At 32.1% G+C, this 20,962-nt stretch overlaps 1 protein-coding gene across 3 annotated transcripts in view; it reads left to right on the forward strand.

Moving 5' to 3' along the window:
• Positions 1-750: 750 nt before the first annotated feature.
• LOC118199142 (sal-like protein 1) overlaps positions 751-20,962 on the forward strand; it is a 363,730-nt gene continuing 343,518 nt past the window's right edge. For all 3 annotated transcript variants that reach the window (XM_085809856.1, XM_085809857.1, XM_085809855.1), the window contains exon 1: positions 751-946. The gene's annotated coding sequence lies outside the window, so the exon portion shown is untranslated. The remainder of the gene's footprint in view (positions 947-20,962) is intronic.

Raw genomic sequence — 20,962 nt, forward strand, 5'->3', positions numbered from 1 at the left:
TAATAAATACAAATGAAATAAACAATTAAATAAACACTGAAAAGTAAAAATATTTGGTAATCCTTATCACTTCTGCTCCCTGAATGGCCGGCGAGAAAAGAAAAAGGAAATCTAAAGAAACAGAGTTATTGCTCTAAACGAGAACAAAGGGCAAAAATAGAATGTCTAAGATGTGTATCGAAACTCTACTCAGGGCGATAAAAAGAAGGGAGGAGCAGTATATTATGTTGAGAAAGTATTGCAAAGAAACCAGAACTAGGTATTTTCATACCGTTAAATATGTAGTAAACTTAAGGTCCTAGAAAATATGAAAGCGTTATTTTAGTAATGAGATTCTGAAACAGGATACTGAAAATGAGTTTTTAGAGCCAGAAACTTTGCCGTGGGGAAAGCATAAATCTATTGTCATTTTTTTTTGGAGCCTCGAGAAATAGCGCAGGTATGAAAAGAGTAGTTTTCGGAAGAGTATTCGACTTCTATGGACGAAATGATGGGAGTCTGCAAACAAAAAATTAGACGGATATCAAAAACAAAGGTGATGACAGTTCTGAGCAAGGGGGTATAACAGACAGGGAACTAGCCCCTCCCCTCCCTTCCGCCACTGGTGGATGCACATATTCAAAACTTCAGCGTCGCGCACACAAACTATAAATCACATTTGCCACTCTACATGATTGCGCTTACGTCAGAGGCTGGGCCGGACCACGGGGGCCAATAGGAAGCGAGCTGGCTGACTGCGCGCTCAGGACTCGGATGATGCCAGTGGCAGACTAGGAGAGCATCGGGTAAGGGTCCGCCGAGGGCCTCCATGCGCCGCTGTACACATTTTTCCGCCACATCGTTTAACAGTCTGCTCGCTTTACTGGAAGGATCAGCTGGGATTGTCATGTCGCTTTTAAACTGACGCGACCGCGAATCTTTCATGTCACTGGGACAACTTTTGTCGGTGAGTGAACTAACTCTCTTCTCAAACAAAGTTTTTAAGTTTCACTCCCCTTTGCAAAGTTTATTCCAAACTTTTACCTTTGTTTTCACGCTTGCGTTATTTCTTACTTTGTTTACCTTGCATAATTTTTTGAATTACTTTTGAGTGTTTGAGAAAGTTCTGTTTTTAGATCAAACAAACCCCTCCCCCTTCTTTCCCTCCCCGACCGTTTGATTTAATTAGTTTCAATATACATAGTGAATAACTGAATCATTCACAATCCACTTCAGTTTTAATTGCTTGATTTTTTTACAACCTCGGCGCCCACTGTTTTTTAACTTAATTTTATTTATTTATATATTTACTTATTTAATTGTATTTTTTATTGTGGTTAAAATTATTTTAAAAGTTGCTAGGAAATTCATGACTGCAGAAGCAAAACAAATTAAACCAAACACAAGTACTTTAGCTTTAGAATTCACTTCACAACTATACATTCAAAATAAATTATCACAGTTCCTTGATTATCAAAGTATTATTTTCGTTTTCTACATCAATTATTAAATAAGATTGCCTGTGAAATAATTCTGAACCTATAGAAAATTTCGCTACCACGTGACTAAGTGTATTACACTTTTCATTTCTTCATTTACTAAAATATATTAAAATTATATAAAATTTACGCTGATGTTAATGACTAGCTATGTCAAAGGTATCATGCTCAACTCGAAATCAAAGCAATTAATTAATCATAGACATTGATTTGAGACCGTTTTTGTATTCCGTTTATTTCCTTTCTTTTTTTTTTTTTTTTTTTTTTTTTTCTAACTCTTCTCTCTCTTAACGCAATGTTTGCATGCGAAATTTGTGGACATGAGTATCATATGATACGTGGATAACTAATCACATTTTAAGAATTTAGAATATTATTAACTGCCATAAAGAGCACATTTGCATTTTAAAATTTTCTTCCTTTTTTTTTAATATATATGTGATCACTGCATTTACAATGAAAGAGAGTAATATATGTAAGAATTTTGGCCTTTAACCATGTTGAAATTTGTTAATGCAACAGTTTTTACTTTAGAACTCTTCACATTTCACCTTCTGAATACACTTGAAATAAAAATGATGTAAATCACCAAAATGAAAAATGCACGCGAAATCTCTACTCAGCTGTCAAATAGAAGATTTGGAGGAACGAAACATATTTAAACTAGAGGTTAATTTTTCTACTTTGGATTAAGACTGATAGATCAGATAGCTATTGTATGGCTTCGTGTATTATTTGAACTTCATAATCAGCCTGACTCCGTTCTTAGGCACTACTCTAATTATTTTTTTAACTTATAGAATAAAAGTGGTGTTTTCAGTTAAATAGAGACAAGTATTTGGTAATATAGATATCATATCATATGCAATTTAAAGACTCTCTTTAATACTCATTTCAATTAGAACACTCTGCTTATATTTTAGTAGTTAGTGAAAATGTAACAAGAATTCGAGCTAACATTTTAAAATTATATTGAGTTTCCGTTATATTTACAGTATTTCATTTTTATATATAAACTCACGCAAAAGAATACGCAGATATATTTCACAATTTAATGGTTTTAATTGTGTCTTGAACAGGAAAGGGAGAAATATAACCATTATTGACTTGTAACTCTTCCCCTATATGAATATGTTAAATGGAATTTGTAACTAAACAAAAACAATATTTAAGAGCGAATGACCTTGAAAACTTTTAACTTACATTTTATACGATAAATAAAGTATCACGTGCATATATTTTTCCGCTTGGTTACTGTAAACTTCCTAACTATTTTTTTATTTCTTTCGTTCTTTCTTTCACTTATTCCCCCCCCCCGCAGAGGTATTTGACTTTTCACTTCACATCAAACTACACAGCAACCAAAATTCACAGCATGAAGTTGTTAACTATAACTAAAATGATATGATATAATAACAAATATTCAAACACTTTTACTGTAGCATAGAAAAATTAAATTTTAAACACATCTGAAATTAATTACTGCCTTTCGAACTCTCTGTAACAGGTCAGTAATGATTTGGAGGCAGGATGTTTATTATTTGCATACAATGTAAAAGAAAATAATAGTATTTAAGAACAAAAGCACGTGGGTTTGTTTTGCGTGAATCGTAGTATTTCGACGATGAATTGCCTGTGCATTGGGCCTTGTCAAATATTTCATTTTTTTCTTGCCTCAGGCAAATCCCAGACATATTGACAAATACGATTTAAAACACGTTAATAAATTAGGTGAGAATCTAAAGTACGTAAACTTAGTTGTGCTAGTCTCTGTCCCATTTCTTTCAAACGAGTGAGAGTCTGCATTGTTAAATCTGCATCACAGATTTTTTAAATAATGTTATTCAAGCTTGGTACATTTAAAACGTTCCTTGTTTTCAGTATGCTTCAGATTTACGGTCGTAAAATTATGTTATCACACACATAACAAGGAATATCACACCTACACCTAACAGCATTTACCTTTTCCTGGCTCTGGTTTTTCCTTGAATACTGTCTGAACAAGTGTGGCTTAATGAATAATTATTAATGCTAATTAATTAATAATTGTAATTTGTTGTTTCGAACCCTCAACTGAAAGCATTGGGTTAGAAAAAGTTCATAGTACTGTTAAACATGTAAGTCCGCGGTCATATGTAAATTCTTTGCACTTAATCAACTATTAATTATTGTTGATTGTTCGGCTGTCTTTTTATTAGCACATATGTTTGATGTGATACTGCTGTTATTAGCCGCAACTACTTTTATTATATGCAATTTTTTATTATGCCAGTCATTTTACTAACAATGTTGATGCTCAAAAATTAGCTTTTTATAAATTTCATTAGAATATTTGCAATGTTGCCGAAAAATTACCAGGTGTCATGAAAAAACAGATGAACATCTGAACTGTTCAATGAGAAATGTATAATGAGTAATAAATACCAATTAGTGTGAAGTGACTCAACACATGGTTTAGTCTTATCATTTCCAGAGATGCTTTATAGTGGATGCGAATAGTGTTTCCTTGATGAAAGTAATTTTCCTCAAACTGGCATTATTAAAGATGTATCGATTTCCTAAGATTCACATTACATAAATCTTGCAAGGAAAAAAATTTTATTTGGAATTTTAACTTTACAATTACGAAAATTGAATTTCGAATTTTAATCGGAATCATTTACTCGGGGCCTGTTTGATATATATTTCCACTGCATTTACAATATTCTTTACCAGTGATTGGCAATTATTCTAGACTCGCAATAATTAGTTTTTGTGATTTTGATGACAAGTTTGTATAAATTTTTTGTGTAGCATTCATTCTTTCTAAGCAAAAGACATTTTTAAGTTGCATCACTTGCAGGTAAGAAATTTAAATTTTATAAATCCCCTATTAAAAATCAGCTGTTGAAAACTTGTTTTCGCTTTAAATTATTCAAATTGCAGTCCCACTGAAATAGATATTCCTGCATAAAACATAATAGCATTTCATGAATGAAGGTTAATGCACCCAAAGCTGTTTTATCAAAGAGTTATGCATATCATGTAATCAGCAACTGACGGGTATAAAGAAGTTTCACCACTTTCTGTTTCAGCCATAAGTTGTAACGCCAGTACTATACAAGGTAAATGTTTCATCACATTTCGGCCACTTGACTGAGAAACTGAGCCTCAGGACTTAGTCTGCATGATTTAAAAATATACTATTCACTGAGTATTAAGAGGGTGTTATATAAAAAAACACTAAACAATATAGATTCTTAGATTTAAAAAAAAAACATCGGTTTGGATAAAATTATTTGCATGAATAAAGCAAGACTATTTTTAAAAACGAATTAAGACCTTTTTTTCCTCTGGCAGTTGTTGCATTCCTTAATTTGTATAATTTATATCGTAATAAGGTAATACTCGCAGGAATTTCGAAATATTAAATCTTCATGAAATATAAATATTTGTAACTACATGTGTTAAATGCCGATTTTTATGTACTTCATTCCGATTTTCTGAACTCCTAAATTCAGATCTTTCTTAGTTTTACTTATTCTTCTATTCGAATACCTAAACTTTCAATTTAGTGACAGATAACTTTGCTGATAAAGAAAACGAACCCCCCACCCCATCCCCAAAAAAGAAAAAAATGACTTCTGAAATATGGGGAAGCCTAGCAAAAATAATTCAAAAAAGAAAACATGTGAATTATGCTTCAGCATCAACAACAGAAAAAGCCGAGTTGAAACACGGATACGTTGAAATGTGAGCCATTATCGTAGCAATGAAACCAAGTGAAGCAAGTTCACATGATGTATAACTTCTCTGCGTCAAACCGGGAACTGCCATACTTTGAGTGCCGGAGCAGGCCAAGAGTATACCTTCAAAAGGCATCAACATCTGTCACGTACCAAACAAAGCTATGGCTTTTCGATTTCAGCCAACTTTTAATTCTTTCGCCCGCCAAGATACACGACATAATACGGTATTATAGAAAATATTAAACTCGTTGTTAATATTTATATTTAATTTCCGAAAAGCTCTATGGCAATGTTGTCCTTCAGTTAAACCTAGTTTACTATTTATATTCTTATGAGCAATAATTTTTCAAAGCCTTCTTTCATTTTTGTATAACCATAGGGCATCATCAAAGAGCAACTAAGAACATCAATTAAAAATTTTAAATTTAATATCATTATTAAAGAATAATATTTTATATTAAATGCAGTGAAGGAGAAAATAAACACGACGAACAAATATAAATATTTTTAGTATTATTCCAGTTTTTTAAATAAATTGAATGTGTAAATACTTCTTCCTGTTAATTTAGGGTAGCCTTATTTTTTATATTTAATAAATTTAACGTCAACTTCATAATAAAAGCAGAGAATATAAAAGCATGATTGATTATTAAGCCTTTCCTTTATATCTTTAATAGCGTATTTGAATTAGTAGCTTTTCTGCGTTTAGTTTCTTCTAGTATTATTTTTTCTTATAATTTAGAATTATTGTTTACATTTAGAAACCACTGACATGTCTTGTTAATCTTAACTATTACATATCTAACTTCTCCCCTTATGTAAAAAAAAAGTTTTATCTGCTACAAAATGATTCAAATGTAAATTGTTGAGCATTTGAACAATGGCTCTGATTGATCATTGCACGAATTATGATTTGTCAGAAGCAATGATTTGTCAGTAGCAGAGGGTAACTACGATGGCTCCGGCTAAAATTAACCTCTGCGCATATTTGGATTAATTTAACAATCTCACAAATTCCCACATAATTTCCTTCATAGTGAATTTCACCTCCGCAAAATAGATCAACAGGTTATTGACGTAAAACTACGTAATTATCAGGTATGTTTCAGCAATTAATGAAAACAAATCGCCATTCTTATTTATTGATTCTAAAAAATATCATTAGCTGTCATTTGCCCATAGTTTAAGTCAAACATAGGAATTAATTTACATACCCCATATTTATATCACATATCAAAGTGCCAATTTCAGCACAGAACCTTTTTATACTGAATCGTAGTCTGATCAATAATATAGGTTTATTTAAATCGTGGTTCCAATATCCACCACATGCCTTACCTGTGAGTTTTAATTTTACAGAAAGCGGTGAGATTTAATTATAAACAAATATCAAGTGTTGATTTTATTCTCATGTTAAGAATATGGATAGGAATCACATATTATTTGTAATCAGCTCATATTAGTACAAAAATATGCCGCTTCGACCGACTTTGATAATTTATGAAATGCCTTATTAATACTAAAATTTGTTCTTTGTGAGAGAAAGACAGATAGTAATGTAGATTTAGTAAGGAAAGCAATATAAAGTGATTTAAATCATGCAAAGAGTAACTTTAAAAAGTTCTAAATTTTCTCCACTTCTTTCTCAAAGGCGTAATCTTTCCTGTTAATTCTAATCACTCGGGAAAAGATTGAAGCAATCCAATTTGCGCAGTGTTACCAAAATAGGCTTTCGACTGTTTGCATAAAATTTGCCCTAGAATTCTTAACACACTGCATGGCAATTGTTATGCGCAAATTATACACTTTTCAAGTGGTTATATATTTAAATTACAGCAATATCACTCTAGCATTACATTATAAATACATAAGATATCTTTGAAATTATCGATTTACTTGTTATGTTTGAATAATGTGCCTTATGCAGTGAACTTGATAACTACTTTCAGAATTTCTGTCCTCACGGTAACTGTCCATGAGTTAAGAAAGAAATCCTTAATCTTCCTCTGCCGTCTTTATCCGAAAAAAGTTAGAATCAATCCTCCCAGAACTTCTGCAGAATTTAACGATTTTTCTGAGACTAAATAGGTGGAATATGTTAGTGTAAAAATATTGTTTTGGTTATCAGTAATATCATTTTAACTGAGCAAATATATTTAGCTGCTTTGAAACAGAAAAATCAAATTATATTTTGAAAAAAAAAAAAAAAACTGGTATAAACTGTATTTTTGAAAAGAAAATTTATTAAAATTAATTAATTTTATTTATTGATGCGTAAACCGTGAACTGAATTTAAGGTAGAAAATTTTTCATATCCTTAATTAAAAAAAAAAAAAAACAAAACATAGCATATGACGGCTATAGCTACAAGAAAGTGGATTCAAACTGGCTTAATTACACTGCGCATAAAAAAGTTCAAAAAAACTTCCTCGTAGCCAGCCAATTTAACCCTTAGGTACAGTTTCTTTTGTTTTGGTTTGGTTTATTTGATTATGGCAAAGCAAGCGAGGGTTATCTGCCTAAGGGAAAGGATGTTTTCGTTGAGGACCTTCTAAGGAAAACTGACTCGTGCTCACGTTGCATACCGGACAACCCGCGAAAACTTCCATACAGGCGGCCCGTTCGCCTGGAATCGAATCCAGGTTGACTTACCAGTGTTCAGCGACTTTTACCACTCGGCTGCTGGTGGGTCCTTTAGATAAGGAGCCTGGGGCGATGCGTGTGTGTGTGATTATGGCAAAGCCTCGAGGGCTATCTGCCTAAGGGGAGGGATGCCTTCGTGGAGGACTTTCTAAGGGAAACTGGCTCGTATACACGTTACACATGGGGAAAACCACGAAAACGCCCATAGAGCCAGCCCGTTCGTGGGATTCGAACCTCGGACCGAATTACCAGTGTTCAGCGACTTTACCACTCGGCCGCTGGTGGGCCCGGAGCCTGGGGCGAACTATTACTGTTTGAAGGGTTATAACCAAATAACGCAGGAATAAAACCAGAAAACTTGATGCAGTCAATCCATTCACTGGGAACCGAATCTAAGACGAACCATCAATACTGAGTACTCCGTTTCTGTACTTATGAGTTACAAAAAATCATTTCGAAAAAATCATTGAATATGATATAACCTAGCAATAATATAGATGGGTTCAAAAATATTAAAACAGTTATGTTATTACGCTAACATTTTTAATTTAAATTTACAAATATTAAACTGATTAATAATAAATGTTAAAATTAATCATAATGGCGCTTTTAAATTCGCAAATTGTAATTAATTTTATGATTAATATTTAAAAGTTTCATAAAAATATTTGTTTTCGTATTGTAATTGCTGCATTTATTAAAGCAAAATTAATTGATTTTTCAACCCTTTAATTAGCAAATCTCCTAAGAACTAATGAAAATACATGTTGCTTTTGAGTAACCTTGCCAAATAAAGGGTTAATATGAAGCTACTAAGATAGGATAGTCATCTATTTGATATTTTGCCGATATACGGAATTTTAATATACATTTCGTAACTCTTAAGATATAAACTATAATTTTAAGCAACATATTCTTTTTTTGGTTTGAACTTCAAAATGTTTTGCATAATAATGCGAAATTTTGAGTGAAAACATTTCTGCGCCTTTTATTATATATAAGAAACTATTTTCTTTTCTAACATACATTTGTCCTTCTCAGCTTGAAATTTTTCTATAAAATTTACCTATTCTAAAATTGTATGTATGTTATTACGAACCAGTTTCACTCAGAAAGTTTCCTATATAAGCATCCCTTCAGAGCAAGATTCTGGAACTTTGTAACTTCTAACTACCTTTCATTAAAGTTCGTCGACTCTTTATCAATTATGTGTTCAATATGTTCAATTGGAAACTGAATCGCTCATAGCTTCCGATATAGAGATGGGGAAGGGATGAAACAAATAAACTCTGCTTACGGGAAACTGCGTTGAGAGAGAGAGAGGAAATTGTGATTTACTGAGAGTGTGTCCTTGATTGTTTCTAGACGTAGAAAATAACTGAAAATTTAATCGTTTTTACAACATTGGAATCACTAAGGAGATTTAACCTGAGTAACCAGAATGCGGATGGCATTTTTTAAAGGAATAAATAAGCAACTTCGGAATGATGTAAATAATATCGTAATCTATTCTGATAAAGTAGACTAAAAAAATTGACACAAACTTATAAATTCATTACATTTCTTAAATGACCGTGACACAAATAGATTCCAGAGTTGACTTTTTTTTTTTTTTTTTTTTTTTTCCCACAAAATAGCTCAGACGCCACTTGGCATTAATATATCACATTAAGTACTCTGTTAAGTTAAAAAATTTCGATACTCGAGCAGTACATTTTGATGCGCAAGTTAAGCATTTAAAGATATAAATTAATATGAATATTATTCATTTTAACTGCAAATTTTATCTTCAAATGAGTACCGTTTATAAGTTAAAATTTTTATTCATTTGTTACCTCGTTTACGTTAGCACATTAATTGAAGAGTGAGCAGCTTTTATTTTTAGTATATCGCAGAAAGTATATGTAATTGAACTCTAAACTGGATTATTTCATGTGCGCATAACCTATAACGCACGTAAACTATTCATCTGCATTTCAGACGCTAGCTTATGTTATGGCTTGCTTTGAGGCTTGAAATAATTAAATATTAACGCCCTTTGGATAAATTGTCTCAAAAACATATTATTTTTTTAACCGAATTAAAAAATGGTCAGCAAAAATTTTAAATAAAACTCAAATTTATTTCACCTTCGAGTATGCAGATCGTAAGCGAACGGATTAGTTTTAAATTTTAGCATTAAACTGAATGTCAGTTTCTCTCGAAGAAGAAATTCATTTATTACATTTAACGTTTAATTATATCAATATACCGATTTTTCACCTCTTAGTTTCACCTCTTGTTTTAACTCTCAGTTTATCTCTCTCTATCATAATACACACTGACATCTGGTCTGCGTAAAAATTATTTATGTGATTTTGTACGTTATTCATGTATTTCAAGTAAAATTCTTTTTTGTTTACTTCATGTGAATCAGGTCAACAGCGTTATATGCCTACCTTAAAGATTAATAAGCAGTGTTTTAAAGCACATCCTAACTGTTCTGTAGTTGCCAGAAGACACTACTCCAGAGTATGGTTAATGTTAACCTTGTTTTAAATGCAGTTCATCTTTTTCTTCATCTCTTTCCCCTTTAAATGGATTTTCAGATATTAATACTCTAAATGCATATTGTATTTCCCAATATTAGACAGAGAAAAAAATTAAGGTTAATTTCTTTGCGCAGAAATACCTATGTTAGTAGGGAGTATTTTCGTACCTTTGCGGTGGATTTAAATTCTTATGTTTAAATACAGTACATAGTTTACAAGTGATATAACAGATTAGACCTCTGAATACTGGCAGTTCAGCTTTGAATTCGCTTTCCAGATTAATAAGATGATTTCTGGTATGTTTTCTCCATGTGTTGTGTAACGCAAGCATTAATCCCATTCCCTGAGGAAATTCACCCTGACAGTGGTTCTTCCATGAAGATAGACCACACGTCCTTTACTCTAATGGCTTAACGCCTGCCTTCATCGAGAACACAAAATCGAATTCATTTTATTTAAACGGGGAACAAACAATTGTTTGCATGTGGTGTAGTGGCCCCTATATTAATCAAATGTCTACTTGGAAGCTTTCCCATAGTCATTATTGTGTTACAGCTGCAGTCTCTATTCCTATATACAAAACAATTTCCTTAAAAAAATTTACTATTTTTTTTTAAATTTTACTAATTGCTTACTTTATTCAAGATCTAAGATAGGATATTTTGGGATTATGAAGATTGAAGTTCGAGATTTGGGGGATATATGTTTTGACTTGACTTCGTTGAAATCTGAGTGGATACTTTTTCATCTGTCTTGTGTAAAAAGACATCCTGAAATAATAAAAGTTTAAAATTTGTTTTTTTTTAGGAGTACAGTAAAAGATAAAAAAATGTCGAATTGTGGGGCGAAAAAGAGGATCATAAGAATGTGGGAGTACACCCGTTGTAAGGCGTCCCTTCCCCTTTTTCAAGCTTTTAGTTCTAACCAGAACTCATACTTTTGATATCAAATTTAATTTTTCAACCTGATTCCACTTGTTTTGTGCATTTAAAATGTAGTTTATTTTTACCCCTTTTTCAAGCTTTTAGTTCTAACCAGAACTCATACTTTTGATATCAAATTTAATTTTTCAACCTGATTCTACTTGTTTTGTGCATTTAAAATGTAGTTTATTTTTAATTTAACAGTACATTAGAATATATGAGGCTCAGAAGTCAAACAACAAAAATCAGCGTTATATTTAATATAACGCTGATTTTTGTTGTTTGACTTCTGAATTAGTATTTGTTCAGCGTGTTCTTGTGTCTTAATTAATAGGAGGTTCATTTCACAGTACTTTTGAATATATATTTAAATTCTGCACGTATTTCGAAGGGATATATATAATGAAGTATTTTATATTTTCAAATCAAATGCCTTTTCAATCTAAAAATGAAAAGTTACACCTGCTATACGAGCGGAGGACATCTACATTATCCCATTAAAACTTACAGTGAATTTATCCACTGCCATTGCGTGAAACTTTTTGTGATAAATCTTAGACTTTACTTTTCTGAATTATTATGAAATTTGTTAAATTTTATTTTAGATCTTCGCATCACTTAAGCAATTCTTCGCATTTTATTTTATAAGATAATGGTTAATTTGAAGCCATAATGTAAAAATACAGTCCCACGCATAAGCATATTTTCAACTGAAAAATTTTGAAATGAATCTCAGTTAAAATTTGCTTTAGAGAAAATTAACCCGGAAAATGTACTTAATTGATCAAAAATCGGAAATCAAATTTAAAAAAAAGAGAGAGAGAGAGAATAACATACTTAATCATTTTATATCATAGTTTACCAAACAACATATCGTCTAGTTCTAGCGTATTACGAAGAATAATTTGAGTTGGCTGTCCAGTTAATGCTTGAAAAGGAGCCAAAAGTAATAAATATTTTTTTCCTGTGAATCATAGTTTTGATTTTGAATGTGTAAGAGGTATAAACTCTCATTTAATCAATCGCATTGTATAACACTGTATTATTTATGTCAGGATATAATTTCAAACGATATGAATCAGGGTTAGTGGATCGATCGCAGTCGAAAATTTTCGTGATCGATTGCAGCAAGAATTTACATTTCTACTGTATTTGCAAGAAAACTTAAGTTGAAATTAGTAAATTGATAGTCTTCAAATCCCCTGAAAGCTGATATACGGAAGCTACGGGAAAGCGCTTAAGATGGCACATGTGAAACAAATCTTAAGCTTCAGATTGTTGTCTGCTTATGATGTTATAAGCTATTTCTCCCGCCTATTCGAGAGGTCTGAGGTTCGAGTCCCGGCGAGAGCACTGAATATTTCTTCAGTCTCCTGCTTCAAAAATACCTAATGTCTCTACAGTGGCGTCCGAACTAAAAAACGTGCTGGATGATGATTCTCCACCACCAGGATTTGACGATTGGGTCCCCTGATCCCCAGTCGCCCTTTAAAAGGGGGAGTATATACGGTATTTCTCCCGCCTTCTTAGCATGCCTTCGTGGTGTAAAGGTCAGCATACTCTGCGTGTATTCTAGAGGTCCGAGGTTTGAGCCCCGCGGAGGATACTGCTCATTTTTCATGTCTCCCGCATAAAAAAAAGTTCCTAATATCTCTACAATGTTACTATACTATAAATGAAACTACACGAATTTTAGATTCATTATTCATTACACTTCAGTTTTTTTCTGCTAGAAACAGCTTTAATGAAGTCCATTTAAAAATGTTTGGATCCTGACATTACGATCCACACTACTTGGCTGGTTTGCTATTGCAAGAAATATAACATCATTAATGTGTCTTACTCGTGTATTCGCTGTATGTCAGTTCTCAAAGTGTTGTCAGCAAAGACTTTAACGAGTCCAAATCTTTAATTTATAGTCTTTAACTTCTCAAATTTCTTTAATTTATAATTTAAATTGAATGAGTTCCCTGGATTAAATTGCAACGTTTGCTACTAATGTAGTGTATTATTTCATATACTTGAAAACATTCTTGGCAGATGGGAAAGCTCGAGATTTCTTAAATCCAGTTTAAATAGAAAATTTCATTTAAAGGCGAATTTATGCTTTGGTTCGCCGATGGCACAATGATGGCTGCGTACTTGCATTACCAAGGTTCGATATTCGGGCGAGACATTTTGATCTGGGTCTCATTTAACTTCTGATCGTTGGGTACAAGAGATGAATCTGAAATCGTTGTGTGGGTCAGCTGTGTAGTTTAAAGATGCACAGGCAGTGCACAGTACTGACCATGCATATTTCTTCTTTCTTGATCGTTGTCATTTAATTGTAAGGGGTTCTTAGCTTATCATTAAATCTGCTGCAAGGCTGTTTTGTTGTTTTTTTAATTCACGCTTTACTATCTTCTTAAATTATTACTACTTTTCTTAAATTTTAATTTGCGCTATATATCTGCTATCTTATAAAATGAGTACCAGAGATGAATCTAAAAAGCACTTTGTGTGGGTAAATCTTCCAGTTCAATGATGTATAAGGTAAAATGATGGATTATCAAGAAAACATTTGTCAAAAGCTTAACAATTAATGAATAATTGTTAAAGGTGTCCTACTCATCTAGATCATGACAGCAATGAATGAGCATTCTAATTCTTATTACTTAGCCTTTCAGAAAAAGGGTTGAAATATGTTTGCTCATGAGTAACGCTGACTTCAAAAGTAATTCAAATCTTCAAAAAGTCTGGAAGATATGAAGAAAGAAATGATTTTCCCCCTTTTAGGAAACAAAGGTGATGATTAGCATAAGCCGATATTTAAGCTTAACTAGAGATATCTGTTTTTCCTTCTAGTTCCCTATTGGAGATAATGCAAAGTAAAATCTATAGTTTAGTTTTAGAAAGACATATTTCGTAAAATTTTATTTTTAAGTAGCAAACAAACATAGAAATAACATAAATGTATACTTTTTGTTTTCTTTATATATTTATTAAACTTTCAAATTCCCCATTTCTATCGTCAGAGATGGTGAAAGCTCGGTTTTGACTTCGGATATGAATTTTTCCGAGACCGAACTATATTATCTATGACTGCTTGTATAAAGACTTATAAGCATACGCAGTGTTAGGTGCGTATACTTACAGCTATGTGTTTATCTACATCTGAATCAATCAGGCTGATAACAGTTACCAAATAAATAAGTAGTAGTTTTCATTCTAGAGCTAGTAGTTAGAGCTGGATTGTTTGCATGAGAGTTTGTGGTTTCCCGGGTTCAGTGTAAGTTCTCAGTTCCCTCAAAGGGATGTATTGTCGAAAGCAGATCCTTTTTTGGCACCTGAATACTTACCTCTACTCACCCACTGCACTTGGATCTCTGTACTCTGTACCTGGGGGAATAATGAGACCCTTTTTTTAGTTATGAAACCGTCACACATCTTTACCAAAATCATACTAATATATGTCAGTCGTTCCTTTACAAATGTTGGTCTAAGTTGCATGTAAATCAAGAGAACAGAGTTATAAATTATTAGCCTAATGTTTTGAAAACATTAACCACAAATAATATATAGGATGTTCATTCAATAATATCCAGTACGCGCAAGTAGCTAATTTTTCCAATATGTACCACTGCGCATCTGTGCATGATTTGTCAGGTCTATAAACGCTTTTAGAAGTCTTTAATCGTTAGGTCACATTAAAAATGCATCTAATATATCATTGTTGCAAAGGAAGAAGAAGCTGAACAAACTAGAAAAGGTAGACGAGGTTACGAAAGAAAAAACAAAAAGAGGATGGTGCGCCAGAAAACAGCTGGGAAACTAAATATATGCTAAACTAATATGATCTAAAATATTTAATACATATTCAAACATAGAAATCCCTTGACAACTGATTCCTAGTCATGCATATAGTCGTGAAGACTTTGAAATGAATAGTTAAATTAGATACTTTACATTGCATGCAAACTGGATAATTCTAATATCAAAATAGCAGCTTCTGAAGTTATATTTGATAATTGATAATATAATATAATCAAATATAATATATTATATTTGATAGTAAAACTTCCTAAATGAAAGAAAAACTTAATTCAGGAATCAAACGAAGAGTTTAATAAAGCAGTTTTAAAACATAAATTTTAAATTGGCAGATGTATGGTAATAAAATCCAGATACATTAATTTTATCATATTTTATAATTTAAACAGTGTTTGTTTCGGATCCAACATTCACCTGTTTGGTATGGCGATAACCAGAGATAGCTCTGAAAATGATGGTTTTGGATTCAAATCCTGGGTGATACAAGGACGTTTGAATTATTTCTGCTTTTGCAAGCGCATTTTCACTCTACCCTTTGTTGTAAATCCTGGCTAATGCTTTCTCCGATACGGTATTGCAGTCACCGATAGATTCGGCCATCCATGTGGATCCATGATCGACAAGTGCTCAGGCGTTGCATAAATAATTGCGCAAAAACTCTTTCTAGATTATTGAAGAAAGTTTTCTTTAACCATAACATCTAAAGTTCAAATAGTGTAGCCATTCCGATAACCGCAACCTTTGCAATTTCTTTTTCTATTTTATTTTATTTACTCATTAATTATTTTTTTTTTACTTTTTAACATGTTTTGAAAGGTAATATATCATCAAGTGATCTAAAAGAAGAACTTGAACCTATATAATCCGTTTGCTATGAAGATACGGCTTCCAAGTACAGACTTATAAGAAAAATTATCCAGGAGATTTATAAACTAAACACGGTTTAATAGTAATATCTTCAAGCGCTTTTTCTGTGATTTTTCTTGGTTTTAATAAAGAAATTAGATGCACAGTTTAAAGTTTAAAAGTAAACAAATAAATTAAATAAAGTGAAGTAATATTTTCTTTCTGAGCTCTGTTCAGATTTGAATTCTATTTTTCTAAGAAAAATCACACAAGGCCTATTTCTTTTCTGTTAGTGAGCCGTGCCACTTCTCTGACGTATGTAACCTGCCTTCCATATATTTCTGAGATGCAAGTAAAAAATTACGGCTGTTATTGGCTCTATTTACAGTGCCCCTATCTCGAAACCGATCTCTATCATAAAGTATGTCCTTTGGCGCATGCTACCGGGATCCTGGGCAATCCAGTTTACCATCGCAGCAAGCTACTATGTATTTTATAGCCATGTTCGGCACTGCTGTCGACTTTGTCGCTCATAAAGTTTGCTTTCTGTCATGGGTTTCGTATTCTTTTGCTGTGTTTTTCTTCAGGCGCTTGTCTAACTGTCGCAATATTTGTCATCTTCCACGCTGACCGTTCAAATATCACAAGTTTGATGATGATTATCTGCCACGTACAAGGAATTGTTGGATAAAATGTTTGTTTCATCGGAAGAAAAGATTTCCTGTAACCACAAGAAAATGCGATTGTTTGCGTTGTTTTTAACTCTGATCAGACGCTTTCGTTTCATTTTAGGAGCGAGAGAGGAATAAATAACTCTTGCAGTTCCTTGACAATATAACAGGACGACAGTTACCACCCTCGGATCTTTTACGAGAAACTCAGTTCATGTTTGGAAGAAGTTTGCTCATCCCAACGTGTTTATTTTTATATATAAATCTTGCTTTACGGCAGTATGTATTCAAGGGGTTGCAACAATGTAATCCTTTTCTTAGATAAGTTAAATACATTTAAAATGCTTTTCAATGGTAAATTAACCAAATTTCATGATGTATGGAAAAATAATACATGTAAAAATAAAGCATATAACCTGGTCATAAAACATGCATCGCTTTGCCTTCTCTGTTGTAAACTCTGCGCAAGCAAATTAGGGATTCCGTTAGTTTATATTAACAAGTATAAATATTGCCTCTTTTTTATACTGCTCACAAAATTCTCATAAAAAGAGTATGCTCTAATTGCAAACATTTCTCTGCGCTCTAGAAAGTGTTTCCAGTTTATTTTCATAGTTATACTGTCTGATGTATTTGGTAGGGAAAACATCATCAGCTTATAAATGATGAATACTTTTTATATAAAATTATTGTGTGCAGAAATTTTGTTTTCATTTCTTATAGAGTTGGTTGTTTCCCCTCCCTACGGTTTCGTGCTGTTATTGTGAATGAAGTGAAAGTTATCAAAGTTTTATCAAAATTAAGAAATGTAATTAGAAATTAGTTTAAAATAGCAAATTGGAAAATGTTTCTTGAATCTGATTTAACAAAGGATGTATACATAAACTTTTCTCTTAAATATAAAGCATAAAGATCTTATTTTCAATGCTATCGTCTTTTTTATAGAGATCTTATTTTCAATGCTATCGTCTTTTTTATAAACTTGATTAAAGCAATCAATCAAATCCTTGAGGTACAGTAAAGAGAAAAATTCGTTTAAATGTTAAACATAGAGATCTGTAAATATAGTAATACCTTAACATTCTTACAACATTCTTCGACTTTTTCTAAACAAAAAGTCGAAGAATGTTGCGAATAGCATTGTTTTAATCTAAGTTAATCTCGTTTACCAGTGTTGCAGTTCTGTATGTTTTTCTTAACGGATGTCGTAAACAAGGAACTGGTTAAGTAAATTTTTGTGTGTCTAAAACAACAGAAGCCTTTATTTTTAGTTCGGCTGTTGGCATTTGTCATAGTAAATTGATATATTAAAAATAAACAATAATCTACTTCCATGTGGCTTTTTGTCTCTGAATTTCCTGAAAATTTTTGTGAAATCAATAGTTTGTCTAGTTTGTGTTATTTTTACTGGTAAGGAAAATGAAGTTTGTTCAGTATTAAACTCTACTGGGGGGGAACTTTATTTAAGAATCAGCTTATAGTTTTTATAATATTCTTTCTTCTGCGTACTTTAAAGTTTAATGCTTTTTCTATACGAATTTCAGTTGTCTTCTCTATGTATTCCTGCTATAAAATTTTTCTTTTACCGTTTGCGATGCTATTGTTATTTCAGTACATTTTATTGCAGTGCTCGGCATTTTTCTAAACTATGTAAAAGAACTTTTGATTCAATTAATCTAATTCCTACTTGGTGGTAATGTAGTATTCAGCGTTTTGTCGAGAAATTAATCAACGCTTGAAAAACTTTTAGTTACTTTCATATTTCTCTGTGTTCTAGCATCTTCCCTCCTCCATTGCCTTTACTTTTCCTTTTTTTCTGAACTTTTTAGTGCTGTTATCAATTAATTTGCAAATAACATTATGCAGCAAGAGAATATATAAGCTACTGCAGTTAGTGAGTGCATTAATTTCTTTAATTAATGATAGTAAGCGGATATCAAAATTTTACTGAATGCTACTCCTTTCGAATAGATGTTTCCGGTTTCACAATTTTATCGCATGTTTAGTTACGCCATTAGCGGCAGCATAACTCAACTTGCCTTCAACGTTTATGCTCCAACAATTATCTCCTAATAAAATGTTCGTCCCAATGACGTTTCTGTCTATTTGCCGTTGATTTGTTGATTACATTCAACATCTGCTTTCTATTGTGTTTCTTACATAAATTAGTTCTCCCTTATCCGCTTGTCAAAGGCAGTTTGTTCCCTCCACTTCGTATGCATTGTTTCCGATATTTCTCGAATCTATATTCTTTTCCACTTTTATCATTAATCGTTCCTACTAACAAATGAAAGAGGAAAGATGCAGCATCAGAGAATGTTCATTTGGGAGACACCTCAAATCTTCTAAATCAGCCTACACTTTTCATGAGTTGTTATTCCACCTAACAAGCAAATAATTATTTTTGGTTTGGAGAATTCTATTCCTTTTATCCAGCAATAAACCGAGTGTTCTGTTTTATGAAGTTTTTTAAATTCATTTTTAAAATGATGCTCTGCATATAGATGAAAGATGCAGCATTAGAGAATGTTCATTTGGGAGACACATCAGAGTTTCTAAGTCACCTACACTTTTCATGAATTGTTATTTCAACTAACAAGCAAAAAATTATTTCTGGTTTCGAGAATTCTGTTACTTTTATCCAGAAATAAACCGAGTGTTCTGTTTTATCTATTTTTTTAAATTAATTTTTAAAATGATGCTCTGCAAACAGATGAAAAATGCAGCATTAGAGAATGTTCATTTGGGAGACACCTCGGAGTTTCTAAGTCAGACTATACTTTTCGTGTGTTGTTATTTCAACTAACAAGCAAATAATTATTTTTAGTTTATAGAATTCTGTTACTTTTATCCAGCAACAAATCTAGTGTTCTGTTTTATCCAGTTTTTTAATTAATTTTTTAAATGATTTAGAAGGAAAAATAGAAGGCTTTTAAAATAAGCAGATAAATTTTCCCTAGAACATGGACTGCTGCATACAGTGCCGTTCCGCTTTTGACAGCTACATTATTATGCTTCTAAACATTGCGTATACCACTAACAACTTTACACAGAATTTATTCACAGTTAGGAAGAAGTCATTTTAAAAGCCCAAGTGTCATGAATGAGAAAATGGATTTGAAAAAAAGTTTAAGAACCATTTCTCATTTTCCATCGATTTCTAACTTGTACACTAAAAAATAAAATTTCCGTTATTAAATCCACTTCATTTACAATAAATTGATGTTAAATTTTAAATTATATACGAAAAATTAAGAAAGGCTTCAATTTTTAAAGAATAAAGAGGCGAAGTAACTAATTACGCAACTCTTTGGTCACACATCGCCGAGTATCCTATAAATCGGAAAGATTTTCTAGAAAAACTTTCCCATTAAAAGTTGCGCCAAAAACTTGCGGAGAAAGTGGGGAACAATCAGTCAATTAGTACGGAATAAAGATTACAAAGGATTTAGTGGTAAATTCAAATGGAGTTTACGAGCTTTTTTGAGAAAATGTGCTTTTAGAGGGTGATTACTGCAATTTTATCCGAAGCTCATTATTGCAATTAATAGAAAGTATGCACACTAACTAGCGCATTGATAAAACATACGTACGGTTTTATTTAGCAAATTGAGAAATCTTTACTAACAGTTTTATATTTAAAAAAAAAAAAAAAAATTATACGGAATTACAGACATTTTTAGCTGGAAAAATTTTTTTTACTAACAGGTTAGAAATAAATCGTATTGTCTTTGGTACGAAATTAATCATTCATCTAATGAAATTAACCTCACCAACGACCGAGCGAACGAGACTCTTGAAAACTGATACTCGAACCGAACTTAAATCCCGACAAGTGAACTAGCTACGTACACGCTTTCATAGTTCTCCCATGTGGAATTTAATAGGAGCTAGCTTCCTTTAGAAAATCCACCATGAAGCCATCATTTCCCTTACGCAAGTAGCTCTGTGCTTTTCTATTTAAATAATAAGTGAAAACTATTGAAATTAACTCGTTTGCGTAGTTGGAAAGATAAAATTCTATTTATTCGTACTTGTAGTGAGTTAGAGGCAACAGGTTAGGGAACAGAGCTATCTAGAAATCATTGCAATTTGGAAGCACTCTTTGTTTTACCTTAAATAGAAGGCATTACATATCACTTATGAGATATGAATAACAAATTACAGTGCAAAAAAATGCAGTTACATGGCTAAAAAATGTTCCTTTAAACGTACAGAATTCAAAAAACAAGATTGAAAGAAATGGAATGCAGACTGAACATAGAGATTCTTAATTATAAACGGTATAAGGTATTTCTCATGCTTTCTTAGCGTGCCTTCGTGGTGTAT

Source organism: Stegodyphus dumicola, chromosome X2 (genome assembly GCF_044657685.1).
Source record: "Stegodyphus dumicola isolate Sdum_Otavi_A_Nest chromosome X2, ASM4465768v1".
Lineage (NCBI taxonomy): Eukaryota > Metazoa > Arthropoda > Arachnida > Araneae > Eresidae > Stegodyphus > Stegodyphus dumicola.